We start from the raw sequence: 11,843 nt of genomic DNA, 5'->3' as shown, positions 1-11,843 counted from the left end.
AGAGAGAGATTAAAATGATTTTGATGGGAAATATTAAGGTTTAAATAAGTATTTTGGTGTTTGGTCAACATGACACATGACACAATATTAGAGCTTCTAAAAATGGTAGTTTGATTACTGGATTGCACATGTGGACAACCTAGTTGAAGGCCATGTGTCCACATTGTATTGATTTAATAGTATTTAAAGATTGTTTAACGTACGATAGATACGCGACACGTTTAAAGGCAAAAACAAAAGCGCTGAAAAACGGTTTTCGTGAAGAAAAGTAAAAAATTGGTCGATTAACGATCCAAAAATATTTATTTTGGTGAACCAATGATTAATTGAATATGTATTGACGATTTCGAGATCTTGTGATGTGATTTAATGGATCAAATTCATAAATATAAGTATTCTTGTAACTAATGTACGTTAAGTATTACATATAATAGTAAAATTAATTTTTATTTACAATAATGTTCATGTGAACTTGTTACTATTATTAGAAAAATATATTATATATATCTAGAGATGGAAAGTGGAAAACCAAAAGTGAGTGACAAGAACAAAATATCAATTGAGAGAAAGGAAGTTCATCGTTGCAGTGACTATGAATGGGAATGTGTTAGGATGTTACGAAGATTTGATGAAGGTTATCGACTAATTGTATTGTATTTTTTAATTGTTGTGGTCAGCTTTAGTTTGATGATGATGCGAAGAACACTGGTTGTGATGGATCTCAAGGTAAAAGTTATTAAAGTTTTTATTAGTTCTGAAAAGTTTTTAAACATCGTAAAATTGTTACACTTTGTTTACCATGGTTCCTTGTATATGTCGAATAGTCAAATGGTTTGCGAAGTGGTGCGTGTTGGACGTTAGTAAGGCATGTGGTGGGATGTACTAATTAAGACTGTGTCGAGTCGAATTTTTATTAGGAGCATTTGATTAAAGTGTTACGAGCATTGGATTGGAGTTTTTTTTTGTCATAGTGCAAATTTTGTGATGGGTTTTGCTAGGAGAGTCACCTTACATTTTGTTCACTTAACAAAAGAGAAAGACGTATCATGAGACGTATAATGTATGCTTTTTATTTTATGTTGATTTAGTATATAGTACACTATACAAGTGTACAACGATAATTTATCTTGCATTTAGAATACTGTTAATGGTTGTTATTAAAAAGAACCATGTGTCTTTGCAATTTTATAAACAATGATAATTAAATGTGTAATTTGTGAAAGTATGTACCAAAATCATAATGTGAACTTATCACATGGGTTATATATGTTTTTCTTTTTCCGTTTTCACATGTACCTAGAAGACGTTGAATATATCATTACTTGTATAAGTTTAAAAAATAACTTCTTAAAAATAACGTTTCTTATGTTAGTTTAGAGAATTAACTACATGGTTAGTCCATACGGTATACATATTACGCATTTGATGCATTGCTTTGAAAATTACATGTTTAGTTTTAGTCCAATAGTTAGCGGTTTGCGATGGTAAAGAGGTATGACAAGAGGATGGCGGGTTTCAATGGGGGGTTGAGTTCAGAAAAGTAGTTTGTGGTACGAAAATTTGAAATTGAGGATGTTGGAAATCACCGTAACCTCTCTCTGTTTCTTTGTCTATCTTCATGTCTTGATTGATTACGAATACTTGGTTTATCATAAATAAAATTATATAATCTCTCTTAAAGTATGATTTTGATCAAATATAATATAGACGTTTAAACATGATACATTATAACATACCTAAATATTCAAATACAAATTGTAAAAATTTTTAAACAAATATGGAAGGCTATAACAATTTTCTTGTATAAAAAATTAAAAAGGCCATTTTTGTCATGTAAAAAATTAACGGTATAAATTTGTTGTGTTCAAGGGATCAATTCTTTTTGAATAATTTAACAAAACTAACTAATGTAAATCAAACATCTAAAAAGCATCATAATAAAAAATAATAATAAACCGTGAATCATAAATTCACAATATAAGTCGTTGATAAGTAATAATAAAATGCCAAAAGCTAAAACATGTTTAAAGAGACGATAAAGTATTATTATTACTAACTTTAAACCATGTTAAAATAATTCATATTTTTTTGAAATGTCAATAAATATAGTGTGACATTCGTCAATTTCGGGTCACTTTTGTTATGTAAATCCGACCCGTTTGTAACCCGAACATTTCAAATATATAAAATATTGGATCTTGTCATTTAAAATATATAAAATATATAAAATATTGTTTTTTTTATATTATGCATTGTTTGACCATTTAAACATACCCATTTTTATGCAAACCATAAAAGAATCTTTATACCCAACCCTTCACTCCTTCCCTATATATACACACCCATCTTCTTCATTTTACTCTTGCTACATCTCCAAAAACTCTTTCAAAACTCCATAGATTCAAGGTTGTTATTTCTTATGTATTCTTGAAGTTTTGACTTCTCAAGTCAAACTAACTATAGTCTTTCATTCTAACTTGTTCATCTAACACTACTAACTCTTGAATATGGTGGTACAACATATATATAATACACACCCCTTGTTTCCTTTATTTGTTACTTCACCGACTCTGGTAGGTTAAGTTTCGAATGTCATAAGGCAAGGCTTCATGGAGGACTTCGTGTTCTTGATATATATTTACACACACATAACTTATTATACATATCACTTATGACTAACTTCTAACCCTTTAGTTTGTTCATCTTATTTACAAGTTCCATGGTGTGGGTTTGTATAAGACTAACCTCGGTTTAACCGAAACTAGTCCAAACCGGAAACCGAACTTTTGTTTACTAGTTTTGTTAAAATAGTTGTTTAAACATGTTTATTGCTAGATTTGAGTTTCAAAAATCATTTTTACAAGTTCTTTCATATTAAGCATATGGAATCCATCTATGAACTCGTTGGGAGATGGAAACCGAACTAAACCGAAACTTTTGCTTAAAAGACTTGTAGTTAACTTTTTTTTGTTGTAAAATTTAAGTTTTCTTCATTTATAAACCAATATACAAGTTCTATGATATTTGGGCATGTAGAAACCATCTATGAACTATTTGTGAGATGGAGACCGAACCAAACCGAACTATACTGTTGGTGCATAATGTCAGTAGTTCAGTATCTAGTGTTTTGTATGTGTCTGTAATCGTGTTAGATTGTTTGTTTTGGTTTTAGATATGGTGTCACACAAGTTCGCCTAATGTAAGCGAACTTGTAGACAAGCGAAGTTAAGACAACTTCGCCTAACATGTTAGGCGAAGTTATCGAGGATTATATAACCTCAGCTTCGGCTTGTTTTGTTTAGAATTTTTGGGGTAGAACGTGTAAGTGATATTGAGATCACGTGTTGAAGTGTTGCAATACAAACATGTTTATTAGTATTGTAACGTGTGTTTGTGTATTGTCTCAACGTATTATATATCTTACGCTCGTATCGTATTACGTGGGGATTCCGCACCCTCGTGTTACGAGATATTCCTGTGTAGATCCGGCTGGGAACCTACAATTGGTATCAGAGCATTTGCTCGTGATTGTGTGGTTCGGGATTATCACACGGGTGTTAAGACTGTTCCGTTCGACTATTCGTGGAACGAGTTTACGTTGAAATACCTCGTTTTTGTATCTTACCCATCTCCCACCATCAAATATAACCCATTACGCCCTCGCATACCTCGCAATACGTCCAATTAAAGCCTGCAAAAACCTTGTGTTCATCAGGCGAAGTTGCTGTCACTGTTGTAGGGTTTAAGCGAAGTTATAGAGAAGGCGAAGTTAAGAGCAGGCGAAGTTGTAAGCAGCGAAGTTAGGAATTTAAGCGAAGTTGAGTATAAGCGAAGTTGAGTATAAGCGAAGTTGAGTACAAGCGTAGTTAGGATCAGGCGAAGTTAACTTCGCTGTCTGGTCACTGTATAAATATTAAATACTTTCTTGTTATTTCGAGTCGTGTTTCTTTCAAGTATGACTTCAATAAACATTACAGAACTGGTAAAATGGAGGTTGAAGCCGGTTCAGCTACTAAGGCTCCAAAAATGCTTAAGGGTACCGATTTCGTTGCATGAAAAGATCGGTTTGAACAGTACGTGAAGTATCAAGACGCTAAAATGTGGGTTTGCATTCAAGATGGATACATTCCACCAACATCCCTGTTTGAAGGTCGTGATCAAATTAAGAAGTACAGTAAGATGGAAGAGGAGGAAAAGAAAATGTATGAGGCAGAAAGTAAAGCTCATGCAGCAATAACAATGGCTCTTCCACAAGAGATTCTTCATACCTTCAAGAAGTACAAAACTGCTAGAGAGCTATGGGAAGCACTAGAAAATCGATATGAAGGAAATGTGGGGACACGTGCTTCCAAGACAAAGCTACTAAAAACCCAATTCTCTGTATTCAAGTATTTGAAAAATGAATCACTTGACGATATCATCACCAGATATTATCACTTGATGACCGAACTTAGTAATTATTCCATTGAATACAAGGAAGAAGAGATAGTAGAGAAACTCCTTGATGCTCTTCCACCGAAATGGGAAATGTACACGGTTTTGATGAGAGAGGATAAAGACTTTGCCAATATTGATTTGGAAACAGCAGTGAATAAGTTACGAAATTTTGAACTTAACATGGTTCGGAAGGAGACACCAACTGATCAGGTTCAGGATCCGGGAATGTATGGTGCGAAAGTCACTCCAAGTTCAAGTTTAAAATCAGAATCCTCTGCCTACTACTCAAAGGGAGAATCAAACTCAAACTCAACTCGTGATGGTCATGTGATTCTCAATATGGATGACGACGTATGTTTCGTAGCTGGAGGCAGTAATCCTTCAAAGCCTCAAGCCACAACTTGAAATTTCTCGTCAAATGTTCCGAGTTACAACTACTCACAGATGCTCATGAGTGTTAAATCAGCTGAACAACAGTTTGCTCTTTATGCATCCTTCATTGCATCTTATGAGAACTACATCAAAGGTAAAATAGTCGACCCTGCAACTTTGGATGAAGACTATGATCAGATCAATGCTGATGATTTGGAGGAGATGGATCTGCAGTGGCAGATGGCTATGATAGCAAGAAGGGTAAATAGATTCATGAAGAAAACGGGTAGAAAGTTCGTTGGAGAAAGACCAGGGTTTGATAAATCAAAGGTTCGATGTTACAACTGTCAACAGAATGGTCACTTTGCTAAGGAATGTACAAATGAGAGAGTCGAACGAAGTCAGAACAGGCCTGCACAACAGAATGGGGGTGATAGTGAGAATAGGGCTATGGTATCTAGACAGAATGGTGGATACAACTGGAATATACAGGATGAGGAAGTGTTCGAACAGGCAAATTTGGTAAACATCAAAACTGGAGGAAGTGAGAGGGAGACGGGAGAAAATCAAGCATATATGGCAGAAGTGAACGATCAGCTCTCTGAGGTAAGTTCTGAACTTCATTGTATATAATGTGAAAATCTGTCTGAACAATTGAAAACAGTAACTGATCAGTTTATTAGTTTGGATGCACAATTTAAAACGTTAAAAGAAGATCATCACTACACTAAAACTAGAGAAAACAGTTACTCGGTAAAAATAAAAGCTAGTGAAAAGGATATCAAAAGTCTTAAAGCCAGTATAGCTGATAAAATACAAGTAATTGATCTTAGTTATGAAGTGCTAGAAGAAAAAACCAAACTAATTGCTGAAAGAGATAAACAGATAGCTGATTACCAGGTAAAAGTGGTGGAACTAAACAGAAAAATTGAACAATTTAGAAATTCATCAGCTATGCTAGTTCACATCATAAGTGTTCAACTTTCCCCGGTTAACAAAGGGGGAATTGGATTTTCTGAAGTTCCACCACCGTATAACAATAACTATACCTATAATCCTAGTAATCAGAAATCTGCTGATGTTGAGATTAGTCAGACAGTTCCAGTCAAAATTTCGACTAAAGAACCTTAAGTTAATAAGAGCGAAACGAGTAAGCCAATTTCCAATGTTAAGGTTTCTGTTCCTAGCTCTGTCTCATCAAATTCGGACAAGTCATCCGAATCGGGTGAGATAAAGGAAGAGGTAGTGTTACTAAAACGTGGGGAGGAATATAAGCCTGACGAAAAGAATTCTTCCCTAAACCCGTTCATCCCACCATATGTCAGACAAACGGGTAGTAATGCAACCTCGACATCTGCAACAACTGTTGAGACGAAAGTTGAACACAGAAGTTGTTTCAGATGCAATCAAATAGGACACCTTGGCTGATTGTCCTCTAAACCAGAGAATATTTAGAGGTATGAGGCCTTCGAAAACTGAAAATAAAAGGAATTTTAATTATCATACGGGTAAAATTGCGAACTCATCAAATCTCAGATATTGGACTAATCCAAAATTTTTAACTTCAACAAATACAACACTGTTCCTAGGGCTGTTCAAAAAGCTCACGACTCGAATCTCGCTCGAAAAAGCTCGGAGAAAGCTCGCTCGAAATCGGCTCGATTCTAAACGAGCCGAGCCTAGCTCGACTCGATTTCTAAATGACCGAGCCTGAGCTAGCCCCGGCTCGACTCGAGCTCGCTCGATAGGCTCGCTCGATAGGCTCGCTCGATTGGCTCGAACTATTTTATTTTAATTTATTATATATATACATGCATATAATTATGTAGTCCAAAATCCAAATATATAACACATGGGCTTCCTTTCTCAATTAAAAGTCCATCTAGCCCAATACAATTAAAATCCAAATTACCCTAATCTCACTCTCACGTTCTCAATTACCAGGCACCACTCACCAGCCGCTCTTCTTCTCTGGTCTCTAGAATGCGCAGCCTCAAGTCTCAACAACAACAACGTTAAACACTAACCTCAATCAATCAATCTTCCTTTCCGGTAATTAATTAATTCCTCTTTATTGTTACTATGTGTTATTATAACTGATTAAAAGATTCGGGAACTACAAATTAGGAACCAAATCTTTAATAGAGTGTATCATGCATTTGAGTATATATTTAATAGAGTAATCCATATGTGGATTTATGGAACCGAAAATTGTTACACTAGTTTAGATATGAATATGATATTAGAATAATCTAATAATTAGATTATATACATCGATTGCCAGTATCATTTAGCACATACATATATAGCTATATTGAAACCTAATATATGAATTTATGAATTTTATTGAAAAGTTTTAAACAAACAAAGAACAGTGTTGTATTTGTTGAAGTTAAAAATTTTGTTATTTGCTTAAACTTGTAGGATGTCTTCTTTTAAATAATCTGTTGGTGGAATTGGGACTCAAAGTAATGAACCTGTTGATTTAAGTGATGGAGAAAGTGTGGAGTTGGTTGATGGTTTGGGAGATGAGGTTAATGAGCCTGAAGTAAATGATGCTAATGAAGGCGCTAAAAGACGTAGGACTACATCTGAAGTTTGGGAACATTTTATAAGTGTTGAAGAAGATCACAAAGGGAAAAAAGTGAAGAAATACGAGTGCAAACATTGTAAAAGAAGATACGTGATTAGTAACGGACGTCCCACATCAACTCTTAAGCGACACATGAACAAATGTCATCACATCCTAAAGCTCAAAGGTAAGAATCGAGGTTTTAATTTTGATTCATGTGGTAATGATGGTATAAATAGTTTAAACATGGATGGGGGTTATGAACACAAGAAGTGTAAGGAAATGATTGCAAAGATGATCATAGCCCATGAGTTACCCTTTTCATTTGTAGAATACCATTGGTTTAACCAGTTAATGAAGTACAACAATCCCTTGTACCAAAAAGTGAGTAGGCCGACAATTACTAGAGAATGCATCAAATTTGTTGATGTAGAAAAAGAAAAGATGAAAAAGTTTTTTAAAAATGTCGATGCTATCTCACTTACAAGTGATTGTTGGACATCAAACCAAACTGTAGGGTACATGTGTTTGACAGCCCACTTTATAGATTCTGATTGGAAATTGAAGAAAGTTATAATTGGTTTCAATGAGCTAGAACCACCTCATAGTGGTGAGGTTATATCGGATGGTATTCTAGAGTGTCTAAGTAAGTGGGGAATTCAAGACAAAATTGGTACAATTACTCTCGATAATGCCTCCAACAATGATAGGGCAGCCATGTTTTTAAAGAATAACTTTCAAGGGAGAGGAAAGTTATATTTTGAGGGGCTATTTTTTCATATTCGGTGTTGTGCTCATATATTTAATTTGGTGGTGCAAGACGGTTTATCAAATATTGATTCATGTATTGTTAAAAGGTGTAAAATATTTAAAAAAGTCTCCAGGTCGTTTATTGAAATTTGGTGAAGTAGCAACAACACTTGGTATCAATACTCGTCGGTCTTTATGTACTGATGTTAAAACTAGGTGGAACTCGACACACCGCATGCTTGAATCGGCTATTTACTACAAAAGAGCCTTTCAAGGTTATGCGTTGAGAGATCAAAATTTTGAATGGACCCCCACGGATGCCGAGTGGACTAGAGCCGATAAAGTTTGCGAGGTGCTTAAAGTGTTTTTACATGCTACTAATATGTTTTCGGGCACTTCATATCCAACATCAAATTTATTTCTTATTGAAATTTTCAAGGTGAAAAAAAATAAGTAGTTTATTTGCATCAGATGATGAGTTTTTGAGAAGTATGAGTGTGCCGATGTATGAGAAGTTTGAGAAGTATTGGGGGGAAATCGGGGTGCTTATGTCTATTGCATCTATTTTAGACCCACGCTTTAAAATGATGTCAATTAATTGGACTTTTAAGCAATTGTATCCATCTAACGAGTTGGAAAGTCGAGTTGAATATGTGACTGAAAAGTTAAAGTTTCTATTTGAGAAGTATGCTAACGAATTCATGGTGGCTAGGGCTGCCACAATTAGCTCAATGACCCCTTCATCCTCTAACCATGAAGCTAGTTAAGAAGATGACTTTTTTGCTTATCTCAATTCTAAGCCCGTTGATAGTTCACAAAAACCTGAACTTGATGTGTATTTAGAAGAACCCAATTACATAGGTTTGGAGAAAGAATTTAATGTGCTGATTTGGTGGAGCCAAAGTTCCTCTAAGTTTCCTATTTTAAGCAAAATGGCTCGTGATATTTTTTCCATTCCAATTACTACTGTCGCATCAGAATCTGCTTTTAGTGCCGGGGGTCGTATTTTGGATGATTATCGCAGCTCTCTGAAAAAAGATACGGTGGAAACACTTGTATGTGGAGGTGATTGGATAAAGGGGGCCTCTAAAGTAACCTTGCAAACACTATACGTAAGCTTATATTCACATTTTTGTGCATTTACACCTTATTAAATATTTGTACTAACAGTTGTATTATTTTTATTTGTAGCAATCTGTAAAAGATGAAGAAAATTTGGAAATAGAGATACCAATGAATGATCTTACAATCAAGTGACAAGGTATTTATTGATTAGGTAGCAATTCTAAAAATTGGTTATGATCATGCAATTATACATTAGTTAGCGATTCTAAGCTTATCCCTTTCTTGTTTTTAGTTTATTTTTATAACAGAAAACTAGACGTTTAATGCGGGAGCTGTGGAAGTTTGGAACTGTGGAAGTGCGAGTTGTTGCGGGCCTTGCTTTTGAACTTCGTATTTTGTTGAACTTTGAACATGTTTAATTTATTTTGTATTTGGTTTGTTTTAGACGTGTTGAACTTATTTTGTTTTCAATGGTGTTATTAGACGTATTGAACTTTGTATTTGGTTTAACACGATAGTGTTGATCTCAACGTCTTATTTATTTAGTTTAACACCATGGTTGCATAAAATTATTATTATTACAGGTAAATTCGAGCCAAATCGAGCCGAGCTGAGCCGGCTCGATTTAAAACCGAGCCGAGCTTGAGCTCACATTTTTAGCTCGATTTAGATTCGAGCTCGAGCCGAGCCAGCTCGAATAATTATCGAGCTCGAGCTCGAGCTGGCCCTGGCTCGGGCTCGGCTCAGCTCGTGAGCAGGCCTAATTTTTCCCCAGTTAACTACCAAACCAACAATTATAATTCAGTTTATTCACTAATGTTTGGATGGCCTCATAGTCAATCCTCGAAAAGGTTCCCTTTCAGAACTTACAGAAATCATCCTCAAACTGACTTTGGGCAACCAAAGTACAGGATGCCGGTCAACAGATTTAACTGACCCAAGACCAGTAGGTCTTGGGTCCCCAAATTTTAATCTTTTTCTTTAATTGTGCAGGAACAGTCGAACATGGCTGTAAACAATCTGTGGGTTGTGGACAGTGGATGTTCCCGACACATGACTGGTAACAAGAATTTGTTACGTGACTGGAAACCTGTTCAAGGAGGAAGGGTTAGTTTCGCTGGAGAGAGGGGAGGTAGAATCAGTGGTATAGGAACGGTGACTAATGGAAGAATGAAGTTAGAAAAGGTGAATTTTGTGGAAGAGTTGAAGCATAATTTGTTGAGTGTGTCTCAGATTTGTGACAAAGAATACACGGTGCATTTTACTAAAAATGAGGCAATCGTCCTTTATCCTGGTTTCAAGATACCAGAGGCATGGGTGATGATGAGAGCTCCAAGAGAAAAGAACACGTATGTAATGGATATGAGGTCAACTGAGATGACAACAGAAGAATCATGTCTTCTGTCAAAGGCAACTGAGTTTGAGTCAGAGTTATGGCATCGAAGAATGGGACATATACATCTTCGTAAAATGAATTACATTTTCAAGAATGGGCTGGTGCTTGGGGTTCTCTTGAAGAATTTCAACTTTGAAGATCAATGCTTGTCGTGCAAGAAGGGAAAACAACACAAAAAACCTTATCACTCCAAGAAGGTTAACTCAATTGTCAGTACCCTAGACCTACTTCACATGGATCTCTTTGGTCCCGTAAATGTAAAGAGTCTAGGTGGAACGTCGTACTGCTTGGTTGTAACCGATGACTACTCTCGATACTCTTGGGTATACTTTCTGAAGGCAAAAGATGAGACAGTTCAGTTGGTAATTAACTTGATTACCAAGGTTGAAAATATTGTTGGGCGAAAGGTTAAGTACATCAGGAGTGATAATGGTACATAGTTCAAGAACTACCAGATGGAGATGTTCTGCTTACAGAAAGGGATAGACCATCAATACAGCGCCCCGTATACTCCGCAACAAAATGGGGTAGCTGAGAGGAAGAATAGAACGCTAATTGAAGGAGCCAGAACCATGCTGGCAGATGCTAAACTTCCCATGGTGTTCTGGGCTGAAGCTGTTGCCACAGCCTGTTATATCCTTAATCGTGTTTTAACTGTTAAAAGATTAAATAAAACTTGTTATGAACTCATGCATGGTAGAAAGCCAAACCTGAATGGTCTTGAACCTTTCGGGTCCCCATGTACGATCTTAAAGACAAACTCAAAATTTGGTGAAAAAGCCGACGAAGGTATTTTAGTCGGATATGTTGTTGGACACCCAACAGAAGAGTCTTTAATTTATCGAACAGCAAGGTTGAGGTGGTATGTAACACTGATATTACGAGTTACAAATCACCAAAGCCTAGCACGGGACCTGATGAAGCTTTCGACTATGATAACCTATTCAAATCTTTTAATATGCCTTACTTGGGTTTTGCAGAAGTTGATGAGAAAATTGCTTCACAGATTCTGTATGACGAGGAGGAGAATATTGTGCAACGTCCGCGATACGACGAAAGTAAACCTTCCTCGTCAAGTGGCGTTGATACTCCTGCTGCCTCTACTGAAGAAGAATTCTACAACCCATTTCACTCTCAACATCAATCACCCATTGATGAACTATCTTCGAATTTAGAAAACAATCTGGAAGTCGGTCCGGTTCAGACTACTGCAATTCACAAAAATCACCCTTTGGAGAATGTGATAGGTAA

General features: G+C 35.9%; 1 pseudogene; it reads left to right on the top strand.

Moving 5' to 3' along the window:
• The first annotated feature begins 7,252 nt into the window (after window positions 1-7,252).
• LOC143540688 (zinc finger BED domain-containing protein RICESLEEPER 2-like) lies at window positions 7,253-9,875 on the top strand (annotated as a pseudogene).
• Window positions 9,876-11,843: the final 1,968 nt, after the last annotated feature.

The sequence above is a fragment of the Bidens hawaiensis genome, unplaced genomic scaffold (assembly GCF_021521415.1).
Source record: "Bidens hawaiensis isolate Kalapana, Puna unplaced genomic scaffold, B.hawaiensis_p1.1 tig00012327_1, whole genome shotgun sequence".
Lineage (NCBI taxonomy): Eukaryota > Viridiplantae > Streptophyta > Magnoliopsida > Asterales > Asteraceae > Bidens > Bidens hawaiensis.
Note: the sequence above shows the minus strand (reverse complement) of the source record. Positions and strands in the feature narration are given on the sequence as shown.